Consider the following 26,989-nt stretch of genomic DNA (forward strand, 5'->3'; position numbering starts at 1 on the left):
TATTGCTATAAACTTCCCTCTTAGAACTGGTTTTGCTGCATCCCATAGGTTTTGGGTCATCGTGTTTTCATTGTCATTTGTTTCTAGGTATTTTTTGATTTCCTCTTTGATTTCTTCAGTGATCTCTTGGTTATTTAGTAGCACACTGTTTAGCCTCCATGTATTTGTGTTTTTTACAGGTTTTTTCCTGTAATTGATTTCCAATCTCATAGTGTTGTGGTCAGAAAAGATGCTTGATATGATTTCAATTTTCTTAAATTTTCCGAGGCTTGATTTGTGACCCATGATGTGATCTATCCTGGAGAATGTTCCATGTGCACTTGAGAAGAAAGTGTATTCTGCCACTTTTGGGTGGAATGTTCTGTAAATATCAATGAGATCTCTCTGGACTATTGTGTCATTTAAAGCTTGTGTTTCCTTATTTATTTTCTGTTTGGATGATCTGTCCATTGGTGTAAGTGGGGTTAAAGTGTTAAGTGTTAAAGTCCATTGGTGTAAGTGGGGTTAAAGTGTTAAGTGTTAAAGTCCCCTACTATTATTGTGTTACTGTCGGTTTCTCCTTTCATGGTTGTTATCATTTGCCTTATGTATTGAGCTGCTTCTATGTTGGGTGCATAAACATTTATGGTTGTTATATCTTCTTCTTGGATTGATCCTTTGATCATTATGTAGTGTCCCTCCTTATCTCTTGTAACAGTCTTTATTTTAAAGTCTATTTTATCTGATATGAGTATTGCTACTCCAACTTTCTTTTGATTTCCGTTTGCATGGAATATCTTTTTCCATCCCTTCACTTTCAGTCTGTATATGTCCCTAGGTCTGAAGTGGGTCTCTTGTAGACAGCATATATATGGGTCTTGTTTTTGTATCCATTCAGCCAGTCTGCGTCTTTTGGTTGGGGCCTTTAATCCATTTACACTCAAGGTTATTATTGATAAGTATGTTCCTATTACCATTTTCTTAATTGTTTTGGGTTTGTTTTTGTGGATCTTTTCTTCTCTTGTGTTTCCCGCTTAGAGAAGTTTCTTCAGCATTTGTTGTAAAGCTGGTTTTGTGGTGCTGAATTCTCTTAGCTTTTGCTTGTCTGAAAAGCTTTTGACTTCTCCATTGAATCTGAATGAGATCCTTTCTGGGTAGAGTGATCTTGGTTGTAGGTTTTTCTCTTTCATCACTTTAAGTGTATCCTGACACTCCCTTCTGGCCTGCAGAGTTTCCACTGAAAAAGCAGCTGATAACCTTATGGGGATTCCTTTGTATGTTATTTTTTGTTTTTCCCTTGCTGCTTTTAATATTTTTTCTTTGAATTTAATTTTTGTTAGTTTGATTACTGTGTGCCTTGGTGTGTTTTTCCTAGGGTTTATCCTGTATGGGACTCTGTGCTTCCTGGACTTGGGTGACTATTTCCTTTCCCATGTCAAGGAAGTTTTCAACTATAATCGTTTCAAATATTTTCTCAGACCCTTTCTTTTTCTCTTCTTCTGGGACTCCTATAATTCTAATGTTGGTGCGTTTAGTGTTGTCCCAGAGGTCTCTGAGATTGTCTTCAATTCTTTTCATTCTTTTTTCTTTATTCTGCTCCTTGGCAGTTATTTCCACCTTTTTGTCTTCTAGCTCACTTATGCGTTTTTCTGCCTCGGTTATTTTGTTATTGATTCCTTCTAGTGTATTTTTCATTTTAGTTATTGTGTTGTTCATCTCTGTTTGTTCTTTAGTTCTTCTATATCTTTGTTAAACATTTCTTGTATTTTCTCAGTCCATGCCTCCATTCTATTTCCGAGATTCTGGATCATCTTTACTATCATTACTCTGAATTCTTTTTCAGGTAGATTGCCTATTTCCTCTTCATTTATTTGGTCTTGTAGGTTTTTACCTTGCTCCTTCATCTGTGACATATTTTTTTGCCATCTCATTTTATTTTTTGTTTTTTATGAGTGGGATTGTGTTCCTGTCTTACTGGTTGTTTGGCCTGAGGCTTCCAACACTGGAGTTTGTAGGCTATTGGGTAGAGCTGGGTCTTGGTGCTGAGATGAGGAACTCCATGAGACCTCTCTCTGATGAATATTCCCTGGGGTCTGAGGTTCTCTGTTAGTCCTGTGGTTTGGACTCAGAGCTCCCACCACAGGAGCTTTGGCCTGACCCCGGGCTCATGAACCAAGGTCCCACAAGCTGCCTGGGGCTGCAAAAAAAAAAAGAACAAAGTAAACAATAAAATTAGACTAGGAAACTAACAGATACGTTAGGAAGAATATAAAAATAAAAATACAGATGAATCAACAACTGGAAGGTACATCAGTACCACAGTAGTAAAAAAGAGGAGGAGGGAAAAAAATAAAAGCAGTGGGGCGGGGGGTGGTGGTGGAAGGCCTTGGCGGTGGAGAGCGGGGCCTAAGCAAGGGCGAGGTTTGGGCAGTGCGCAGAGCCAATGCTCAGGACCCACAGGGCTGGAAAAGGCCCTGGGGGCTGTGCAGGGTGGGGCTTAGGCTCAAGGAACAGAAGGGGCCCAGGCGTGCCCCCCAACCCTGGTCTCAGAGGGCAGGGGACCTCACCTGGGATCCCAGCAGGCTTCCTGGGCTGGAGTGGGCGGGGCAATAGCCCTCTGCTCCTCTTCTGCTCCTCCTGGAGGGCCTGCCCCACCTGCCTCTCCTGTTCTCCCCTTGGCCTCCTTCCAATGCCCCCAAGGACCCATGCGGCCTGGAAGGGGTTTGGAGGTCAGGGGATCAGCCTGGGAGCTCAGCAGGCTCCTCATGCAGGAGTGGGCCAGGCAATCACCCTCCGCTCCTCTACCGTTCCTCCCTGAGGGCTCCTCCCGCCTGCCTCTCCTGATCTCCCTGGCCTCAGGGGCACTGATCCTGTCTGGTCTCCACTTCTCCTCCCTCCTCAGTCCCCCTACATCCTACCAGTTCACTTTGGGGTTCCTCCTGTCTCCTTGGGTGTCAGAGTCCCCTGCCAGTGGCAGGGAGATGCTAACTCAGAGTCTTCCCACACCGCCATCTTGACTCCACCTCCAGATTAGTTTTCTCTCTAATTATTTAAGTCCTTGTTTCTTTCCAAGCGGAGGATTGATGGTGGAACTCCCTGGATGCTATTAAGGTCCTTCAGAGGGCAGCTCCATCAGGGGCCTGGCTTCCTGACTGATGCATATCCTGTCACTGCTAAGTTCAGGCTCTAGTCCATTCAGTGGCTAAAGAATGAGTTATATTTAATAGAGGCAGAGGAGACCAACCCTGGCCAGAGAATTTCCCTTTCTGGAATATTTTTGGACTATGCGAAACTGTATAAAATTTAATTTCTGAAGTTCCAGGCACAGAGATATCTCTGTTTGGTGTGCCATAGTTGTAAGATTCTGACGCCAGTTCCAATGTGTGTTTTCTTTTCCCACATCAAACAATTCCCCAACACCAGCTGGGTGTCCTACAATTCAACTCAATTCTGACACTTTCTACCTGGAGATAACATCAGATTACCCTTGTTAAAGTCTTAGTCCTACAAGACTGTTTCCCCACCACCACCACTTCAGATGTCAATTGCACATCTAGGTTGTCACCTGTGCTTCTGACCAAAAGGCTATACATTGGAGAGTCCAATGACTCCATCCTTGGATTCAATTAATTTGCTAGAACGGCTCACAGAACTCAGAGAAACATTAACGTACTAGATTACCAGTTTATTATAAGAGGATATACTTCAGGAACAGCCGGGTGAAAGAGGAGCATAGGGCAGGGTATGTGGGAAAGGGCTCAGAGCTTCCATGCCCTCCCCAAGCTTGCCACTCTCCCTGTACTTCTGCATGTTCACCAACCTGGAAGCTCTCTAAACCCCATCTTTTTGGGTTTTTATGGAAGTTGCATTACATGGGCATGATAGATTGAATTATTGGCCTTTGGTGATTGAACTCAATCTTCAGCTGCTCTCCCCTCCCCAGAGAAGGCTAAAGGTTCTAAATCTGTAATCACACACTGATTCCTCTGGTGACAAGTCCCCATCCTTAGGTGACCTACGTGCTTCCCAAAAGTCACCTCATTCAAGACACTTGTACTGCTCTCATTACAGGAAATTCCAAGGGAGCTCCATGCCAGGAAGAGGGATGTTGATCAAATATATACTTATTATAAATCACAAGTTGCTTGTGAAAGTTTTACTTAGTCCTGTAAAGGAAAGCTCTTTTAATTGGAAGTTATTGATAGAATAACAGCAACTACAATTTCCATTTATTAAATACTTCCTTCTATTGAGTACTTATTACGTGGCAAGCATTATGCAAAGGACTTTAAATGCAATATCTCATTCATTTTCTTTTTCTAGCTTCTTGTATTAAAATTTTAATTCATTTATGTTCTATCTTGTTTTCCCAAAGGGTACTTCAAAGCTATAAATTTATCTCTAGGTACTGCTTTATCTGCATCCCACAAGTTTTGTTACGTATTTTTTTCATAGTTTTTCAAGTCTAAATATTTTGTAATTTTTAAGACTTTATCTTTAATCCACAATATATTTAGGGGTATTTTTATTTCTAATTTAATGGTATTATGGATAGAAATTATGATTTGTATATTACAAGCTATTTAAAATTTGTTGAGACTTTCTTTGCTAAAATGATCAATATGTGCTTGAAAAGGATATATATTCTTTTTTCAGATGCAGGCTTCTACACATCTATACTGGATCAGGTTAACTAAATTAGCTCTTCATATCTTACATATCTTTTATCCTTTTTTATCTACTTGATCCATCAGATCCTGATAAAAGTATATTGAAAATATTCTACTGAGAATATGAATTAATCAACTTCTCTTTATAATTTAGTCATGATAAGTGCATACAAATTCATAATCATTGTATGTTCTTTATTTTTTTGGCTGCGCTGGGTCTTCGTTGCTGCATGCAGGCTTTCTCTAGTTGTGGCAAGTGGGGGCTACTCTTCGTTGCGGTGCACAGGCTTCTCATTGTGGTGGCTTCTCTTGTTGTGGAGCACAGGCTCTAGGCATGCAGGCTTCAGTAGTTGCGGCAGGCGGACTCAGTAGTTGTGGCTCGCGGGCTCTAGAGCGCAGGCTCAGTAGTTGTGGCACATGGGCTTAGTTGCTCCATGGCATGTGGGATCTTCCCGGACCAGGGCTTGAACTCGTGTCCGCTGCATTGGCAGGAGGATTCTTAACCACTGCGCCACATGGAAGCCCCTCATTATATATTCTTGATGGGATGTTGCTTTTATGATGTATACTTTAGGCTTAAATTTTTTTTGGTCTGATAGAAATATTGCTAGGCATATGTATTAGTTTCCCATGGCTGCCATAACAAATTACCACAAACTGGGTGACTCAAACCACAGAAATTTATTTTCTCATGTTTCTGGAGGCTAAATGTCAGTAACAAGGTATTAGTAGGGCTGTGCTCCCTCCTAATCCTGTAGGAGAGGATCCCTCCTTGCCTCTTCCAGCTTCAGGTAACCCTTGGTATTCCTTGGCTTGTGGCAGCATAACTCCAATCTGGGTCTCCACAACCACATGGCCATCTTTCTATGTGTCTGTGTGTCTCTTTTCTCATAAGGACACCAATCATATTGGATTAAGGATCCATCCTACTCCAGTATGACCTCATCTTAACTGATTACATCTGCAATGACTATTTCCAAATAAGGTCACATTCTGAGGGGCTGGGGGTTAGAACTTCAACATATTGTTTTGGGGGACACAACTCAATCCATAACCACACGTTTATTTTTGGTTTGCATTGGATGGGTATATCTTTTTCTAACTTTTTATTTTCAATCTTTCTTTGTGGTTTTGCTTTAGGTATACTTCTTATAAACTTTGTTCATTTTTTATCTAATCTGCAAGTCTATCTTTTAATAGGTTATCTGTTTACATTTATTATAATGACTAATATATTTTAACTTATTTCTGCCATATTTAGTTTTCTATTTACCACCCCTTTTCTTTGCTTCATTGTTATTTTCCTTTCCCCCACAAAGCAGAGTCTGAGACAAGGGCTTGTTGGCAGCTTATTTTAGGAAATGATTCAAGGAAGAGCAGAGGAGGGGGCTGAATAGAAAGCTGGTCACCACCATGAGCAAAGGGACCCACTACGGACCCTCAGAGGAGGTATATAGAATGCAGCCTTGTCTATAGAGATGTTAATATTGTTTTTTGAATGTGGCTGTATCATTTTAATTTTCTCTTTATATATCATATATCAGTGTTATGTGTTTGAAGCAGAGGGTATTCCTCCCAGCATGAACTTACATCACTGTCTTGGCTGTCTGTCATTTAACTTTCACATAATCCTATGAGGCACTTTATCACCTCCATTTTAGAGAAACTGAGTCTCAGAGAGGTGAAGTAACTTGCCTGAAGTCACACAGCCAAAAAGGGATGGAGCCAGAACTCATACTCTGGTCTGTTTGATTCCACAGCCATTCCTCTTAACCACAAGCTCTACTGCGTTATGTGGTGTTGGGTGCGAGTCGAAGCTAGCCCATGTTTACTTGAGTTTCAGTGGCACCTCTTATCTCAACCTCATCAGTCCTCATATGGGGTACAGTTCTTCCCTGAAGAAGAGCAAGCTACCGGACACCAAGCTACTGGATGGTATCTGTGTGGTTTGACCCCATCTCTGTCCAAACAGGAGTATTCTAGAGAGACCCTGAAAATTACAGAAGCAAAGAGATTTCATAATCTTTATTAAAGAAGGGTTTTTGTTTTTGTTTCTGTTTTGGGCCCACAGCTCTATCTACTCCCCACAGAGTGTGGATTACTAGGTAAATCAGGTAGTTATTGCCTAAGTCAGGGACTACTGTGATTGAGAAATTAACCATGTCTGTTTTTCTTCTGCAGGCTCACTCGAAAAGAATGTGAGGTATTTTCCCCTCTTCCTCTCCAGAGGCCCCTGTGTTTTGGAGGGCTGGGCTTCTCTTGCCCCATGGAAAAGTCAAAGGCCTTAGATTTTCTAAGGATCTGAAGACTTAACACTACTTGTTAGAGATGGAGAGGGCTGGGGAGGGGACCTGGGGCCCAGAGGTCATTAAGGGCTGGCAGGACCCTTGAGTGCTGGGCCTCCACCAGGCACTCTGGAGGTGGCAGGGCCTTTGGGGAGGGCCTAAGAAGGGGGAAGAGATGTCTGGGGGCCCTTGGTTTGGAGACGTTGCTATGGGCAGCAACAGCAGCCTCTAACTGATCTACTAGGGCTTGGACCATAGGCAACTCAGCAGTGACCATCACAGACCTGCTGCCCTTCGCCAAGTTTTGGGAATCCTGAAGTACTCGGAGTTCTGCATGGAAGGAGAGTGAAGGGCCCTGAAAAGTGGGATTGAATTATCTGAGGTCCTGGTAGGTGGGGGTCTAAGTATGATTTAATTTGATTTAGAAAATTCGTGAAATGTGTCATGGAACACATTCCTAAGTGTTGTGGAACAATTTATATCAGTTACGCTAATAATGACCAAATCCTGAGGGAATTTTTCTAACATATTTGGTAAAACAGGTCTTACTATTTTTTTAATCTTTTGGAAATGGTTGATCAATAACTGACAGGATATAACTATTCCAAGCCCTTCTTCTGGTAAAAATATCCTCATCCTGGTCATTTAAATTCCAAATTACCTCCAGATGAGGCTTTAAAAGCACCCTGTGATTAAATCCACACCAAATGGAGTTTCTGTGGGAACCTTTGCTGACTCAGAGGGACGACCTGTGAGTTTTTTGAAAGGCCCCGGATCTGGACTGGGCTAGAAATGAGACTTGGGGCCGAGGAACCCATGACTCAGCCTTGGGGCCCCCGGCCCCGGACGCTTGCCCAGAGCTGAACGTTCGACTGAAAGGCCTTAGAAGGAGCGCGCCGGGAATCTCTCTGGAATCTCACGACCCTTTCTCATCTACCCTTATTAGACAGAGCTGCAGGGGTGGGACTGACAGGCATTAGGTTGGGCCTGGGGGTTGATAGCGAGCCAGTGCATCTTTGTGTGTCTGTGTTTGAGTCTGCGTGTTTGTCTCTGCGTGTGTGTGTGTGTGTGTGTGTGTGTGCACGTGTGCGTGTGCGTCCTTGGCAGGAAGAGGGGGTCAGGAAGGCCCTTGATTCTAGGTTTCCTAAGAGAAGGTGGTTCACAGCACAGGTGTCCAGATTTCTTGGACCAGAAGCCCGCCAGGGTCTCGCAGACCACCTGTAGCCCAGCACATGTGGCTCTGGCCTGCGTTGCGGGCAAGGAACAGGATCTTCTTTTTAGCTGAGACTGGTGGGGACAAGAAAGAGCAGAGTGGAGAGTGTGGGGTGAGCCGGCCAGCACCCTGGGCAAGGGGATGGGGAAACCGAGGCGGGGAGGGCAAACTTTACGCCAAAGCCCTCAGAACAACGGGTTAATTTCCAGACGGAGGGCTGAGCTTTGCGGCGCCCCGCCCCCCCATGGTGTGCGCACGCGCTGACGCCAGGCCCCGCCCCCACGCCCCTTTCTCTCCAGTTCCCCGCGCACCTGAGGGACGCTGCTACCGGGGCTGCGGAATGCCGGAAGGGGCACCGTTATTTTCGAGCTCTGCTTTTGTTAGGCACTCTGCTGGGCACATGCCACTTGGGAACTCATTGAATGTGCTTGGTGACTGTAACCTACGGTTTGTTATCCCTATTTTACAGGTGAGGAAACTGACGCCCGGAGAGGGGAAGTGGGTTGCTCAAGAGAACGGGCTGATGAGTGTCAGAGCTGAGGCAGGAGCTGTGCGTGCTGAAGGCAGAGTCTTACCTGACAGCACTCTACCTGTGGATTGCCCTTCTACATTTAGAAGTGCGCGTAGGCACGCGCTCACACACGCACGCAAGCAAGCGCGTGCCTTGAGGGCCCGCTTATGGAAGACGGATGGCCCAGACAGCAAGGGGTTCCACTTTATGGTGGTCTCTATTTATGATACACACAAAACAACAACAAAACTGTAGGCCTAGTGAAAGTTAGCCATTCTTTTACACCCCTCTCCTCTTTCTGGGGATGGAAAATAGTCTCTAATTAGCATAGTGTTAAGAGCCTGAGCTTTGGAATCAGCCTGTGATTTCATTTTCCGTTTACTAGGTCTGTGACCCTGATGACTCAGCCTTTCAACGTCTTCATGTTAAAAATGGCATGATAGTATTTACCTTGTTGGCTGTTGTGTGGATTAAATGAGGCCATGCCCATGGATGAACAATGTTGGATGCCCAATAATCAACCAGTAATTGGAAGCTTTAATTATTCACAATAACAATGGTGGTAGCAACAAAAGCAGCCAAAGCACCTGGATGATCACAGAAGCATCTGGATGATCACAAAAGCAAGGTGAGCTTGTTCCTCTGTAGCAACAGAGGGTGTGACATTTGTGTTTTTGTCAAAAGTCTGGAGGGGTGCCAAAAGCAGGGAGAAAGAGGTGGTGAGCAGCCTGCTGACTGGCCTGGACGAGGGAGGGGACGGACGTCAGGGACCCTTAACCTTGAGGTGGAAAGTTCTATGATTGATCCGGATGGGTGTCTCTAGCCTCCAATTCCTCTGTTCTCAGAGTTTTTTTCTTTGTTGTTGTTGTTTTAATTTATTTATTTTATTTATTTATTTTTGGCTGCATTGGTTCCTCATTGCTGCGCGGGCTTTCTCTGGTTGAGGCGAGCAGAGGCTACTCTTCGTTGCAGTGCGTGGGCTTCTCATTGCGGTGGCTTCTCTTGTTGTGGAGCACGGGCTCTAGGCGTGTGGGCTTCAGTAGTTGTGGCACATGGGCTCAGTAGTTGTGCCTCACGGACTTTAGAGCGCAGGCTCAGTAGTTGTGGCACAAGGGCTTAGTTGCTCTGTGGCATGTGGGATCTTCCCAGACCAGGGCTCGAACCCGTGTCTCCTGCATTGGCAGGTGGATTCTTACCCACTGCGCCACCAGGGAAGCCCTGTTCTCAGAGTTTTAATTGAGCACACCAAGTACTCGGCATTGATAAAGATACGACAAGTGTGACCCAAAATAAGGGCTGGAAGCCAGTACTGGGAGGGAAGGTAAAGGAAGAGGGGCAGCCTGGCACCAGGTGCCAGAGCGTGTCTGCCCTTTGTCCCCATCACCTGTCAGCTGGGAATTCTGCACGTCATCAGTGCAGTGGAGTATGACCAGCCCAGAGTCAAGACCCTGTTATGGACCAGCCGTGGCTTCTGTCAACACCAGTGTGTCTCAAGGGGGAAGCATTTTTAATGGTTTTAATGGTCTTGATTAACAAAAAAGATCCTTAAACATTTTTAAAACGTATATTAAAACAATACAGAAAAAGTATGAAAGTAAATAGAGTGATGTAGATTTTTCAGGATGTATATATTATATACATACATACATACATGTATACATATACATACATATTAACTTTTTATTATGGAAGTTTTCAAACAGACATAAAAGTGGCACAGATACCATGGTGAACCCCCATGTACTCATGATCAGCCTTCAACAACTGGAGTAGTGGGTATGTGAGAGCTCCAATGAAAACAACATGGCTTTTAACATTTTTCCAATATGTTAATGAGCTCCAGTGACCCCATAATGCAAATGTGTTAAACCTCCTGGTAGCCAAGCACCCCAAATTACTCCCCATCTCATTCCCCAGCTGCCTTGAGCCCTTATCTGAATGAAGTAAGAAAGACGTCAGTGAATTAACTTGCCCAAAATCATACAGGAAGCTTGGCTAGTGCCTGAAACAAAGGAGGTACTCCCCCAGAATTGAAAAAACAACCATTATAGTAGAATAAGAACTAATGTTTATTGAGCACTTACTATGTGCCAGCCTCCCTTCTTGCCGCTCTACCTGTATTAGCTCACTGAATTCTCACACCAGACCTGTAATGTGTATCCTCTCTTCATCCCTGTTTTACAAATGAGGAAATCCAACACAAAGAAGTGAAGCCACTTGCCCAACTTCACACAGTTATTTAGAGGCAGAGCAAGGATTTAGACTCAAGCTTCCTGACTCCAGAGCCTGCCTTCTTAACCACACAAACAAAGCCTGACACGGGCAAAATGATTCCTGCTGGGAAAGATGATTATGGAGAGGAGAGCCTCTTGTATGGAAACAGGCACAGGGCTAAACATTTCTCTGTGACGTCCTAACAATCCCGGCCACAGAGCCTGTGGACCTCATTGGTGAGAATGTCAGCATTCTTCCTGAATGAGGAGCCATCCTGGTTTCCTCAGTGCCAGGCCTTGAGTGAGATTCACGTTTTGAAAATATAAATACCTTATGTGTAAAAAATATTCATAGAAAAAAGTCAGGGAAAATATCCACCAAGTATTAACAAATGCTGGTTCTCACCCACAGTGGGATAGGGTCAGGGGAATGATAGGGATTTTTCTTTTCTTTTTGTTCATCTCAATTTTCTAATTTTTCTACAATGAATATGAGTTATTTGTGTTACAGAGAGTAAAGGAAGGGAAGAGAAAAATATAAAAGAAGGGAAAATGGTACTCTCAAGTGGCCTTCAGCACTTCGGGGCTGGGATGGGGACGAGGCAGCAGGTGGAGAGGTTGGGAGCTCCAGGCAATGTGAACACGGGCGGCGGGGGACGCTAGGCACCATCTCGGGTTAGGGCCCGACTGGATTTAAAGGTAACGGCGCGTGGGGCTCCCACTCCGTCCTCAAAGGACCTGGTGGCCCTCAAAGGCCACAGCAAGTCAGCTTGTTTAAAAATACGCACTGCTGCCCAGCTCTGGTTTCTGGAGGGGCCTGGTGAGGCGGGAAGCAGTCGCAGCCTGACACCTCCAGGCCCACACTCATTTGGCAGATGCTCCAGGGATGGGGCTGTTTGTTCTCAAACGCTGTATCTTTGGGATTAAAAATAACCCTCCCCTTGGCTTGGCTTGGCTTGGCTTGGCTTGACTGTGCTATCCCTGCCCTGGCGGCAGAGATGGGCGAAATGATCCCAGACTTAGGTGTTTTCAGCCTGGACAGACCTTCTACCCACCATGGTCCCCTGCCCAGCAAGCTACCGTCCATCATTAGCCCTTGATTAAAAAGGGGGGGAAAGCAAGGAGTTTGCAGTGTCTACCAGGTAGGAAAGTGACAAAGCCTCGCTGGTATAGCCATGCAGATGCCACTAAAATAGCAACAGAGTGCTCTTAAAGCGAAAGTGCCAGGCCCTTTATCAGCTATTTATTTATCACCTGTTAAGCACCATACACGTGTGAGTTCTGCTGCAGCATGAGGTAGGATCTGAGGGTGCCACAAGGGACAACTTGTCCCCAAATATCTATGCCAGTTAAAAATTCCACAATTAGATTACTCCTTTCAGACCAGAAAGTTGTGCCCCCATAGCCCCGTTAAAATGTGTGGGAGGGTTGGTGCTGGGGATTAAAAGTAAGATTTTCTTAGGTTGGTAAAGATTGTTTCAATTTAGAAATCATACACATACAGGGGCTCACTTCCATTCTGATCCTCAGTCTTGGGGCTGAGGATCCACAGGTGGGTATAATTTGTCTCCTTTATAGAAGAGCCTCAGAGAGATGAAGGCAGTGGAGGGGGTGTGGCTGTGATTGGAACCCATGGCTCCTCCCATCATGGCCCATCAATGACCCCGTTATCTGCTTAGCTCCTCAGGACCCTGAGGAGAGTGGGTGGGAGCACAAGTGCCCTTCGGGAGAAAACCCAGCTCTGGCGATGGGGCGGCAGAGGAGGGGCTGAGAGGCAAAGCCACACCTCACGCCTTCACAGCTTGACCTGTGGCCACCCCGCTTCACAGACATAGAAGGAAGGGTGCTGGAGCTACCCATCCTGCAAACAGGATAACAAAAAGGATTCACCTGGAGTTCCAGCTGCACTTGTTTTGTGCTGCTGCCTGAAGCACCGTGTTGAGAACACGACATGATAGATTATTGCTGTCTGCCACTAGTGCCAGATTAGGGCACGCTGAGATGTGTGTTTCAAGTGTTTGCCATCCCTGCCCGCCTGGAACCCCACAGTGAGGATAATGATGGGAGTGGTCCTGCAGGGTAAGGGGTGGAGGGAGGTACGGACCACAGCACCAGACACTTCTTGCCTTAATATCAAGACAACTGCTGACAGCCTGATGCCACTAGCAAATGATGCAGAACCTGATACAGTCCACTCTCCCACCTGGAAAATGAAGTCACAGTGTTCATCTGATGCCCGCTTAGAGGCCTGTGAGACTGGGGAATGCTTTAGAAGCAAGGTGTCCCATCGATCCAAGAAGGCAGTCTGGAGGTTGCAGCCATGCCCCTCTTTGGCCATCGATGTCTTCCTGAGAGTCATTGTGGAGAAGGAACGGGATATCTGAGATGGGTAGAGAGTATTCCAAATGTTTAAGCCCAAGGAGCCCTTTGGGGCCATTGGGAGGGCTCAACATGCTCTTGGGTGGTGGCTCTCATGGCTGGACAAGGACAAAGAATTACTCTTAGGTGGATAAGAGAGCTCCTATAGCCCCCAGTCTTGGGGTTCTCATGGGAAAATGAGGGGCCTGAGTAGCAGGGAGATTGGGCTAGCAGTCACCTCCCCTACATATTAATGACTGTCTCGCTGAGCATCCCTGATTTCCTGCCCTCCTTCCCCAGCTCGGCCTCCTGGGACTCAAGATTTCTTTGCCTCTCTTGCTCTCCTAGGACACCCCACTCAGGCTTATTACCAACTCTGCCTTTCTCAAGCCTCCAAACTCAGTCCCTCATGCCCTTGACTTGATGATCTCAGCTTTTCTATTATAAAGACAAAGCTGAAACCCCCCTTTTTTTAATCGTAAAAGCAAAACTTTCTTCTTCGCCTCTAGATGTGTCTCTCCCTTCATGTCCTCCATCCTGCTACTGCTGTGAAAGGCCTGTCTCCTCTTTTCCAAGGAGCCGACCCCACCCCACCACTGGTGTCTTTCATCCCATCTACCCGCTGTTCCCTCCTCCAGGATTTTCCAGCTCTTTCTCTGCAGGGACACTGCCCTGCTTTGGAGAGCTTCCTGCACAGGCTGAGACACTGTCTTGCACCCGGGGCCTTTGGAGCCACCTGCCAACCCCTCCCTTCCCTTCACTGCCAGATAAAGAGTGTCTCTGGCTTGGTGGGTTGGTTGACTGATTGATAGATTGCTACCAAGGCTGCCTTAGCCTCCCCATCACCGCCACCCTTCCTCTGCCTTTGGGCCCCAACACAAAGGGCTTCTTATCACCAAGCCCTGGGCTCTGGCCAGTCCTGGAGTCTCTTCCCTCCAGCCCACAGACTGCTCACCTGCCTTTTCCTCATGGTTCCCATGCCCCGCATGACCTCGGGCATCCAGGTGTTCCCTGAATTCTGAGCATGACTCACCTCAGAATCAGCAGCTCCACACTGAGGAATCTCAACTTGTCACAAAGCCTCTGTCTCCTGTGTTAAACAATGAGGTGACCATAATACCTGCCTCACAGAGTTATCGTAAAAACAAAATAGGATAATAAGTGCAAAGTACTTAGCGTAGTGCTGGATGACATTAAGTGCTCAACAGATAATAGTTATTATTGATTATCTTAAAGAGCTAATGCATCCTCCCATACCTCTGGTTATGGGCAGCTCAGTACATCATTACTTAACCAGTTCACTGTTGGACATCACTCCATTTGTTTAGCAAGTTTCCCTTGTTTTTTTGTGTGTTTTTTTGTTTTGTTTTAAATACTAACAGAATGCAAAATATGTGCAAGGTACTCTCTTGAGTACTTTACAAATTTTAGTTACTTTAACCTCATGGCAATGCAGTGAGGTATCCCTGTCTTAACAGAAGAGGGATAAGTAATTTATCCGAGATCACAGAGTTGTTAAGTGGCACCGCCAGGAATTGAACCCAGGCAGTCTGACTCCTGAATTCTAGTGCTTAACACTATATTCCACTGCCTGTTAGCTTGCGCTTAATTAAAAAGACATAAATTAACTTCTGCTCGTGCAGCCACTCTGAAGTAACACAGACCAGTCCCCACACTGATTTCATTAAGGTCCAGACACTGCATCTTATTTGTTTCTTCATTCATTCATTTAAAAAGCATGTAAGGAATATTTAGTATGTGCTGGCAATATGACGTGCTGAGGCCCAATGGTAAACAAGACAGGCGTGGCCCGGGCTCTTGCATTGCTGCCAGTACCTAACAGCTGCTGATCGTGCCTGGCACACAGTAGGAGCTCCGAGGACTAGTGTGGGCTGGGTCTCTACGGAAAAACCCCCTCTCCTAGGCGGCCCCAGTCATCCCTGCCCCCAGAGGGGTTACGGCCGGAACACAAGGTTCCACTAGAGGGCGCTGTTCAGTAGCGCTGTCGGGAGGACTCACTTCTGTGCAAGAGGGGGGATTTGAAGGGCAGTGTTGGGGGGTGTTCAGGGAATCCTGGAGGGTTTTAGAGCTGAAAGGATCACTCGCATTTTACCGGAGAGGTCCTACAACAGGACTATGACCAAGTCCCCTGAGTCCAACACGCTGGTGGCCGCCGCCAACTTCTGGGCCCTGGGGGAACTTCCTGAGATGCACTGGCCACTCCCCTTTTGGGTTCCTACCAGCCAGCCCAGTGCCGGCCCCTCCCTCTCCATGCCTTTCTCAAGGGCATCCCCTTCCCCGTCCCCAAAGTCTCACAACCAGGGCTGAGACAAAGGTCTGGTGGAAGAAACAGTGGGCTTCAGGCTTGGAATAGTTTGGGGTAACCAGGCAAGATGAACCAGTATCACTTGGCCTCCCTGAACTAAACGTAGGCGGAGAGAGGAATCCCGTGAGGTAGAAAGCTTGACCCCTGGCCCTATATAGCCTGGAATACAGCCTCTCAGAAAGCTCTGAGGAACTGTCCCGAAGAGAGGAGGGAGGAGACAAGATGTATAACAGTTTTTGCCGGGGGAAAAAAACATGTAGTCGAACATCGAAAGATTACTGCTAGTCACAAAAACAGACATCTCAAGTTAGTGATTTTAGTGGTTTTCTGTGTATGGCAAGATGCAAGAGTCTGGGCTTATTGGAATTATTCCTTGATATGCACCTTAACTCTCTAGGGCCAGTAGCCTCTTTTTCTCCACTCTGAATTCCCCTCGGGGCTAGCCGCAGTGGCTCATGGTTTGATGGGGGGGCAACACTCATCTTTTACTGCGATGGCAGGCAGCAGTTTGTTTGTTTGTTTTTATAATTTTAATTAATTAATTTATTTTTATTTTTGGCTGTGTTGGGTCTTCGTTTCTGTGCGACGGCTTTCTCTAGTTGGGGCAAGCGGGGGCCACTCTTCATCGCGGTGCGCGGGCCTCTCACTGCCACGGCCTCTCCCATTGCGGAGCACAGGCTCCAGACACGCAGGCTCAGTAGTTGTGGCTCACGGGCTTAGTTGCTCCGCGGCATATGGGATCTTCCCAGACCAGGGCTCGAACCCGTGTCCCCTGCATTGGCAGGCAGACTCTCAACCACTGCGCCACCAGGGAAGCCCCAGGCAGCAGTTTTTTGTCCACACACCTTTTGATCACCTTCATTCAGTTCCCCATCCCCCCACCCCCACCTCCGGTAACCACAGATCTGATCTCTTTTTCTATGAGTTTGTTTGTTTTTGAAGTATAATTGACCTACAACACTATGTTAGTTCCTGTTATACAACATAGTGATTCTGTATTTCTATACATTTCAAAATGATCGCCATTATAAGTCTAGTTACCATCTGTCACCATAAAAGGTATTCAAAATTATTGACTATATTCCCCCCACTGTACATTTCATACCTGTGACTCATTTATTTTGCAACTGGAAGTTTGTACCTCTTAATCTCCCTCACCTATTTCTCTCCTCCCCCTACCCCCTTCCCCTCTGGCAACTACCTATTTGTTCTTTGTATCTATGACCCTCTGTTTTGTTATGTTTGTTCATTTGTTTTGTTTTTTAGATTCCACATGTAAGTGAAATCATACCATATTCGTCTTTCTCTGTCTGACTTATTTCACTTAGGATAATATTCTCTAGGTCCATCCACATTGTTGCAAATGGCAAGATTTCATTCTTGTGGTTGAGTAATATTCCATTGTGTGTATCTATATATACATATATATATATGTATATATATATATATATATATACCAATTTTCTTTATCCATTCATCTGTGGATGGACACTTAGGTTGCTTCTACATCTTGGATATTGTAAATAATGCTGCAGTGAATATAGGGGTACATATATCTTTCCTAATTAGTGTTTTCATTTTCTTCAGATAAATACGCAGGAATGGAATTTCCGGATCATATGGTAGTTCTATTTTTAAATTTTTGAGGAATCTCCATACTCTTTCCATAGTGGCTGCACCAATTTACATTCCCACCAACAGTGCACAAGGGTTCCCTTTTCTCCACATCCCTGCCAACACTTGTTATTTGTTGTTTTTTTGATAACAGCCATTCTGACAGGTGTGACTTGATATCTTATTGTGTTTTTGATTTGCATTTGCCTGATGATTAGTGATGTTGAGCATCTTTTCATGTGCCTGTTGGCCATCTATATGTCTTCTTTGGAAAAATGTCCATTCAGATCCTCTGCCCAATTTTTAATTTGGTTGTGTGGGGTATTTTTGATATTGAGTTGTAGGAGTTCTTCATATATTTCGTGTATTAGCCCCTTATCTAATATACTGTTTGCAAATTTCTTCTCTTATTCAGTAGGCAGCCTTTACATTTTGTTGATAGTTTCCTTTGCTGTGCAAAAGCTTTTGATGTGGTCCCATTTGTTTATTTTTGCTTTTGTTTCCCTTACCTGAGGAGACAGATCCAAAAAAATATTTCTAAGACCAATGTCAAAGAGTATACTGCCTACATTTTCTTCTAGAAGTTTTATGGTTTCAGGTCTTACCTTTTAAGTCTTTAATCCATTTTAAATTTATTTTTGTATATAGAGTGAGAAAGTAGTCCAGTTTGATTCTTTTACATGTAGCTGTCCAGTTTTCCCAGCACCACTTATTGAAAAAGCTGTCTTTTCCTGATTGTATTGTATATTCTTGCCTCCTTTGTCATAGATTAATTGCACATATAAATGTGAGTTCATTTCCAAGCTCTCTTATACTATAAGGTTTCTAGGTTAGATACAAACATGGTTACTGTCCTACAGGACAGTAAGACCGTAATCTTTGGGATAATCTTTTCTACTGGCTGGAAATCTACAAGTTAACATGTAACTCCCGGTGTCTGTGTTCTGATCAAATGGTAAATAGGTAAGTCAAACATAGGTGTGTCCTCTGGAGCATTAAATAATCTTGGGCAGTATTGTTAAACAAAGCCCATGTATGGCTTTGAAAGGATGTACTGTACTCTCTTTTGCCTATTTCCAAGTTCTGGGTAATTTTTTTCAACAATAGCATGCATCTCTGTCTGAGATTATCTTGTGTATTTTTTTGCTCATTACCAACCTCAATCTACTAAAGTAAAAGCTCCACAAGGGCATAGACTGTGTCGATCTGTGTTCCCAGATTCTACTTCAGTTGTTCCAGGTGCAAAGTATGTGTTTAGTAACTATTTGTTGAATAAAGAAAATAAGATATTTATATCAAAAGTTATGATTGGAGACAGAAAGGAGAATAGAGGTTACCAGGAGCTGGGGAGAGGGTGGAGCGAAGAATTATTGTTCAATGAAACTGAGTTTCAGTTTGAGATGATGAAAAGATTCTGGAGGTGGACAGTGGCAATGGTTGCACAACAACGTGAACGTACTGAATGCCACTGAACTGAACACTTAAAAATGGCTAAAATGGTAAATTTTATATTATGCATACTTTACCACAAAAAAAAGTTATATGATTATAATAGCAGCCTCTTGTCTAGGGCTTGTTCTGCACCAGGGTTTGTTCTAAGCACTTTGTGTATCTTAAATAGTGTACTTGCCACAATGACTTTACGCAGTGGGCATCTTCACTTTTCTCAGACTGAAAGTAAAGGAAGGAAGTAGAGAGAAGTAACTTGCCCAAAGTCACTCATCTAGTCAATCATAGAGCTGGTATTTGGGGCCAGGCAGACTGTGTTCCTAACCAGGGGTACATTTATGGTCCGAGTTGTCCATACTGTGTGAGTTTCCAAAAAGGAGTAATCCATCTGCTCTGGAGAAGTCAAGGAAGACTTCCTGGAAGAGTTGGAATGTTAACCAGACACCCTGTTCCCCTGCTGTGGTTGCTTCTTTTGACACATTGCTGAGCCAGCTCTCTGATGCTAGTGCCCACTCCCCACCCCAGAGCCTACCAAAAGACATGTGTGCTGTGGGTGGAGTAAGGAGGGGCGGGGAGGCAGGCATGGCCTGCACCTCCTCCCCTGACCTCTCTTTTAGGGGTAATAAGCTGACCTTACTGACCTGGAATGGCCAGCACCTGTAAGGAAAGGGGATTTTCTGGCTGCACCTGTGCCCAAAATGTAGCCACCAATTCCTGCTCCTCAAGGGTCAGCTTAATGAGAGTGCCCTGTGGGCTCCTGGGCCCCAGGGGGCAGGGTCTGCACGCAGCCCTTAAGTACTTCATTAGCCAGACAATGCCCCACACCTGGTCCAGCCCAGCAGCCCACCAGCTGCATACAGCTTCCAGGGCCTGAGTGAGAAATGCAGACGTGTGCTCCTGACAGTGGGTTTTTTCTTCTTCTACTTTCTGACCCAACACAGAGAGGCGATTTCACTGCAGGTGGTTCCACATTGGAGCTCTCAGAATATTATTCTGCTCCTGCAGCAGTTGGAGGGCACAGACCTGCCCCAGGAACACTGGTCAGACAGGCCCGGCCAATGGAGATATTCTGGACCCCAAGCACACATTTTATTTAATTAATTTATTTTTTTAACATCTTTATTGGAGTATAATTGCTTTACAATGGTGTGTTAGTTTCTGCTTTATAACAAAGTGAATCGGCTATACGTATACATATATCCCCATATCCCCTCCCTCTTGCATCTCCCTCCCACCCTCCCTGTCGCACCCCTCTAGGTGGTCACAAAGCACTGAGCTGATCTCCCTGTGCTATGCAGCTGCTTCCCACTAGCTATCTATTTTACATTTGGTAGTGTGTATATGTCAGTGCTACTCTCACTTCGTCCCAGCTTACCCTCCCTTCCCCCTCCCCGTGTCCTCAAGTCCATTCTGTACGTCTGCGTCTTTATTCCTGTCCTGCCCCTAGGTTCTTCAGAAACTTTATTTTTTTAAGAGTCCATATATATGTATTAGCATATGGTATTTGTTTTTCTCTTTCTGACTTACTTCACTCTGTATGACAGACTCTAGGTTCATCCACCTCACTACAAATAACTCAATTTTGTTTCTTTTTATGGCTGAGTAATATTCCATTGTATATATGTACTACACCTTCTTTATCCATTCATCTGTTGATGGACACTTAGGTTGCTTCCATGTCTTGGCTATTGTAAATAGTGCTGCAATGAACATTGTGGTACATGACTCTTTTTGAATTATGGTTTTCTCAGGGTATATGCCCAGTAGTGGGATTGCTGGGTCATATGGTAGTTCTATTTTTAGTTTTTTAAGGAACTTCCATACTGTTCTCCATAGTGGCTGTATCAATTTACATTCCCACCAACAGTGCAAGAGGGTTCCGTTTTCTCCACACCCTCTCCAGCAATTATTGTTTGTAGATTTTTTTGATGATGGCCGTTCTGACCGGTGTGAGGTGATATCTCATTGTAGTTTGATTTGCATTTCTCTAATGATTAGTGATGTTGCGCATCCTTTCATGTGTTTGTTGGCCGTCTGTATATCTTCTTTGGGGAAATGTCTATTTAGATCTTCTGCCCAGTTTTGAATTGGGTTGTTTGTTTTTTTGATATTGAGTTGCTTGAGCTGCTTGTATATTTTGGAGATTAATCCTTTTTCAGTTGCTTCGTTTGCAAATATTTTCTCCCATTCTGAGGGTTGTCTTTTCATCTTGTTTATGGTCTCCTTTGCTATGCAAAAGCTTTTAATTTTCATTAGGTCCCATTTGTTTATTTTTGGTTTTATTTCCATTTCTCTAGGAGGTGGGTCAAAAAGGATCTTGCTGTGATTTATGTCATAGAGTGTTCTGCCTATGTTTTCCTCTAAGAGTTTTATAGTGTCTGGCCTTACATTTAGGTCTTTAATCCATTTTGAGTTTATTTTTGTGTATGGTGTTAGGAAGTGTTCTAATTTCATTCTTTTACATGTAGCTGTCCAGTTTTCCCAGCACCACTTATTGAAGAGGCTGTCTTTTCTCCACTGTATATTCTTGCCTCCTTTATCAAAGATAAGGTTATCATATGTGTGTGGGTTTATCTCTGGGCTCTCCTGTTCCATTGATCTGTATTTCTGTTTTTGTGCCAGTACCATACTGTCTTGATTACTATAGCTTTGTAGTTTAGTCTGAAGTCAGGTGGCCTGATTCCTCCAGCTCCATTTTTCTTTCTCAAGATTGCTTTGGCTATTCAGGGTCTTTTGTGTTTCCATACAAATTGTGAAATTTTTTGTTCTAGTTCTGTGAAAAATGCCATAGGTAGTTTGATAGGGATTGCATTGAATCTGTAGATTGCTTTGGGTAGTATAGTCATTTTCACAATGTTGATTCTTCCAGTCCAAGAACATGGTATATCTAATTCAACACCCATTTATGATAAAACCTCTCCAGAAAGTAGGCATAGAGGGAACTTACCTTAACATAATAAAGGCCATATATGACAAACCCACAGCCAACATCATTCTCAGTGGTGGAAAATCTGAAAGCATTTCCTCTAAAATCAGGAACAAGACAAGGATGCCCACTCTCACCACTATTATTCAACATAGTTTTGGAAGTTTTAGCCACAGCAATCAGAGAAGAAAAAGAAATAAAAGGAATCCAAATCGGAAAAGAAGAAGTAAAACTGTCACTGTTTGCAGGTGACAGGATACTATACATAGAGAATCCTAAAGATGCTACCAGAACACTACTAGAGCTAATCAATGAATTTGGTAAAGTAGCAGGATACAAAATTAACGCACAGAAATCTCTTGCATTCCTGTACACTAATGATGAAAAATCAGACAGAGAAATTAAGGAAACACTCCCATTTACCACTGCAACAAAAAGAATAAAATACCTAGGACTAAACCTACCTAAGGAGACAAAAGACCTGTATGCAGAAAACTATAAGACACTGATGAAAGCACACATTTTAGAACAAAGAAAAGGAGCATGGGAGCGTGGCTTTACTTGCCAAGTATATGATATTCCTGTGTGGGCAGAGGGTGTTTATGAGGTGCCCCCAGTCCTAAAAAGCTGAGGCACCAGATACCTCCTCAGCCCACCCACAGGGCTGCAACTCACCTCCCACTGAGCCCCTTGACCAACAGTGATTTACTGCAGGCCTGGAAAGGGCCTATTCCTGCCAGGCAGACAAAGGCTCTCCAGGGATGGAGGGAGAAGCTCTCAGAGCTCCCACAAGCTTTTAAGGGAGGGTGTTGACCAAGAAGTTTCCCTGAGGCAGTTGGTAAAATGAAATATTTGTAGGTCAAATCTTATTTCCTGTTCTCTGATAAAAGGGCTCTTTCTTTCAAGTATAAATACTGAAACTGGTGGAGACAAAGGTTATTGTCTCTATCAGTTCTCTCTGCTTAAAAGGAGGCAAATCTGCTTTTCGGGAGCTTCTGAAAACCCTCTAGGACAATAGCGACAAGGCAGTACCTCCACTATAGGGCCTGCCTGGGCACGTCACAGCCCGTATCACCATAATCCTCACAGAGGCTGCAGGCACGGCCCCCCCGCTTACAGAGGCAGGCATGGGGGCTGGTGCAGGGCTAGCACAAATCGTAGAGATTGTGGGTGGCAGAGCCGGGGTTGTCGAGGGACAGCCATTACAGCTCAGCCTCCACATTTTATACCTCCCTTTCCCTCCTCTGAAAATTTTCTCAGTCTTGCAGGTAAGAAACTGAGGCACAGTGTCCATGTCCTTATTGGCTTCTTAGGAACAGGAAATAAATCCCAGTCCCCTTTGCTGTCTTTCCTTTAAGGTCAGAGGAGAAGCAGCTCTTTGCTCTCCTGCTGCAGCCTCCCACCCCCACCAAGGGGCCTGCTGGTCACTCTAGTGGCTGGGTTGCCAGTAAAATCCCCAGGAAGCACCTGGGTGGGGTGGAGCGTTGTGGGGATGGGGACATTCTCCTCTCCCCACTGGAAATCCCAAAGAGGTGGGGTGTGGGAAAAGTTTCCAGAGCTGGCCTACAGATCCCTGGGAGGCATCCCAGCTGAGCCCCTCTGACCTGACAGAGCCAGCGTGGGCCTGATGCTCTAAGAGAGGCTGCAGCCCAGCCCACAGAACTGGAGTGGTGCTCCTGGGGAGGAGGGGCCAGCGGGCAGGGCACCCAGCTCTGCTCTGGGCCCAAGACCAATTCTGAGGGTTTCCTATTCCCTGGAGAGCTCACCTGGGAGCCACCTGCAGCCCAGAGGCTCATGACACCGCTACCTGTGGGACTGCTATGATTTCCACCCCCTCAGCCTCTCGCCGGGTGAAGCTGGGCAGATATATCTGAGCTTTGCACTCAGAGAATGAGGGTTCCGGTTGCAGACCTGTGTCTGTCCCTCACCGTCCTCTGCTTGGTATGGACATTATAGCCCATGCGGGAGTTCACTAGTCCTGCCCCCCAGTCCCTGTGGCCCCACGTTCTGTGCAGAGAGGTTCCCGGGCACACATTCCTCCACCTGCTTGGTTTCCCCTGAGCCCAGGGTGCCCTCAGCTCTTGGAGCCCTAGTGGCAAAACTCAGGGTTTCTCTCATACAGCAAAAACAATCCCAGGGAAGAAAGAGGCTTTTGACTCCTGGGGTCAGGGGGTGCGTGTGTTCTGAAAGCCAAGGCTCTGAGGTCAGAGGCAAGCAAGGCCAGTTCGGAAGGACCTCACCCTTGGTTTAATGCTCTGCTGTCACTGTCCTGAAATCCTTAGTAATTTTATTTTTCAATTCGTATTTTGCAAGTGAAGTCCAAAGGACAGGGAATGCATGTAAGCAGAGATGAGTGAATGCAGGAGACCCCAGCAATATGCGTGTCAGCCTCTCCAAGCTGCTTCACGTGCACAAGGCTTTCGAGGTGCCCCTTGAACACAGAATTCCAGGGGACCCACGATGCATGGGAATCCAGTGAGACCCAACGCGAGCACGAGATAAGCGTGTTATGCCTGTGACACTGAAAACCCCAAGAGGCCACACTTTCCAATCAAATCAGAGCTTGCTTCCAATGCAGAAATAAGGCAATGATGTTCTGAGAAACACGGACAGCCAAGGAAGTCAACAATATCCTTTCTTACTCATGTTACTTCTCTGGATTAGCCGACCACCTATGCTGAGGATGATCTGGTGATTCCACATACAAGTTAAATGCGCTTATGTGTATTTAAAACTGGTATTGCACAATTTAAAGTCCAGTAAAATTAACACTAATGATTAAAATTTTTAATGACATTAAGTAGCAAATAAAAAACACCAAGACTCTAGAGAGAGACACAGGAAGGAAAGAAAAAGCTTTATGTTTTAGTTCCTTTAATGGTATTTTTTCCCCCTGCTTTTTGAACAAGGGGTCCCTCGTTTTCATCTTGCACAAGGCTTTGCAGTTTGTGTAGCTGCCTTTGCAGGGAGCGCTGGGGTCAGAATCTTGCTCGGCACTGCGGCAACCTCGGGTAACTCTCTTTACCAGCTGAAGTTGCAGTTTCCCATCTGGAAAACGGGGGCAATACTTCACAGTTGTTGAGGATTAAGGTAAGTAATAGGGCAGCTAAACCTTGTTGGCCTCTTAGAACGAGCAAGGCACTGTGCTAAGCGCTTTACTGTTTGATCTCATTTGTTCCTCACAACAACCTTATTGGTGGGAGTCATTGGCCACTGTGTTGGATTTCTCTGATATTTTTGGCCTGGCAGCCATTCACGCTTTCTTCTGGTACTGCGCCCAGCTCTGTTCTGAGAACAATCTGTGTCCTACTCTGTGCAGGTTGGCGGGGTTGTCTCGCATCCTCTCTTAGCCAAAGGGTGGCCATGTGACCCTGAAAGGCCAGTCAGGCTCTGTCCCACAGGATTGGGATTCTTGAGGGGGCCTGATTCATCCCCGCGGCGGATGCAGCCTGGGTTTGGGTCTGGCTTCCGGGATCCCTGGAGTAACTCTGGGGCCTGATGTTTCTGAGCCCCCCTTTCTGCAGCAGTCCCCCGCCTCTGTGAGCTACCTACACCCAGCCCCTCAGTCCCCCTTTGTTTAAGTGAACAAGAGTGTGTTTCTGATGCCCACAACAAAAGTCCCCAACTGCTTCTCCTCACGTTGCAGATGAGGAAACCAGGCCCAGAGAGGTAAAGTAATTTGCTCAATGCCCCACAGCAATGAGTAGCAGAGTCAGCATTTGAACTCAGGTAGTCTCAGGAGGCAGAGTCCTTACCCTCTTCTGCCCCTAGTGTCAGGTACCTGATACAGTATCACTCAATGTTAGCCCCCTTCTTTTCGATTTCTACCCACCCATGGCACACTTGCTGCTTTTCGCTGCTGGTTGCCTCTCAGCAGGCTCTCTCTACCTCTGGCACCCTCAGACCACAGATCCTCACCCCATGGGCCCCTAACAGAAGAGGCAGAAAGGAGTGAGGCAGGATGCTCCAGGCCTGTGCTCTGCATGGGAAGCTGACCCAGCCTCCGGCATGGAAGGCCTTGGCTGAACCGTCTCTGTTAAATGTCAGAGGTTCAGGCCTCTCTTTCGACACCAGGAGCCCTGGAGGGAGGTAGAGCCGCCCCCCCCCTCCACTAGCCCACACCAGGCTGGCCCTGTGGACCCTCGTGCTCCAATAGGAGGTCAGGCCCTGTGTGTCTCAGGAGAGCCAGTCCCGTGACTACCTTGGATGATGAAAGGTACTGTCGTCTGTCCTCCAGGCCTGCCTGGCTGGATGCAAATACCCCATCGCATCCCAGCAGGGCTAGACCGACATCTGGCCTGACTGGCCTCGCCTCATTCCTGCACGAGGAAGTCTGATGGTTTGTCTATAACACGGAACGAACCTGCATGTCTGCCCTCTGCCCCTCCACACACGCTTCCTTTGTCTCCCTCCGCTCTCCTTGTTTTCATCGATGCAAATGCAGGGCTACATTCGGTTCAGAGACACTGCTGTGTAGGTCTCTTTTTCTCTACTAAGGAAAACTAATGTTTTAAGGAAAAGTGAGCCTAAAGAGGGTAATGTGATATCAACATACAGGCGGTGAGATGGTCTTGAAATGATATCATTTTTGTTATTGTTAAATGTCACATGTGTGTTTATTCAAGGAACCTTTCGTAACTTTATCTGATCCTCCTAAAAATCCCACAGCCAGTGGAGCCAGTGACAGTCTCATTGGGAGATGAGGCCACTGAGATGCAGAGAGGGGGACTTTGGAACACAGCAAGATCTAAGGGAAACCCAGCTCTTTGCTGTACCGCCTGGGCCCCATCTCAGGGTCTACCACTTGGCTCCAGGTGAAGCGTCTAACCAGGCCCCTCCCCGTGTGGCTCCAAAAGAACCCATGGGCCACGCGCTTCTTAATTCCCACGTGCCGGCAGCTGTGGATGAGACCCTTCTGTCTGTAGGACCCTCACGGACACTCTTTTTGGGGCAACTTGAAAGTAACCATTGCATTTGGAAAGCAAACCTTGGGCACAGATTAAGATCTAAATCATGACTTAATTCTTTCCCAGATGTCAGAGAGCAATTAAGATAAGGCAGTGTTGGTAAAATGAAGCCCAAGCAGCTATTCTAGGTCAGAGGAGCAGGGCCAAGTCCATGTGCTTGTTTGGGATTTTAAGGCCCCTGGTGTTCTTGGGAAGAACTGTGTGATGAAGAGGCTGGAGGATGAGCTCCAGGAGAGCAGGCCCCTTGCTGGTTTGTTGTTGCTGTCTTCCATAGGGAGAGCAGTGCCTGGTACGTAGGAGGCACCCAGTGAATATTTGTGGGGTGAGTGAATGACCTCCTCTAGTTCTAAGTGAGCTTAAGAAGCTGTCCAGGTGTTGGAGATGGGATCTGAACTGGGAGCTCCTCTGGTCATTCTCTGAGAGCGCGCTGAAGGGGCTGTGCCTCATAGGCAGAGAATCCGAGTCTCAGTCTTGCTGA

At 45.7% G+C, this 26,989-nt stretch overlaps 1 long non-coding RNA gene across 1 annotated transcript in view; it reads left to right on the top strand.

Annotated features, from left to right (window-relative positions):
• Positions 1-5,963: 5,963 nt before the first annotated feature.
• The window catches only part of LOC309624856, a 103,061-nt gene continuing 82,035 nt past the window's right edge, over positions 5,964-26,989 (top strand). Inside the window, exons 1-2 of the long non-coding RNA XR_014242170.1 lie at positions 5,964-7,322; positions 9,044-9,286. This is a non-coding gene — a long non-coding RNA (uncharacterized lncRNA). The remainder of the gene's footprint in view (positions 7,323-9,043; positions 9,287-26,989) is intronic.

The sequence above is a fragment of the Balaenoptera borealis genome (assembly GCF_965194805.1).
Source record: "Balaenoptera borealis genome assembly, chromosome: 3".
Taxonomy (NCBI): domain Eukaryota; kingdom Metazoa; phylum Chordata; class Mammalia; order Artiodactyla; family Balaenopteridae; genus Balaenoptera; species Balaenoptera borealis.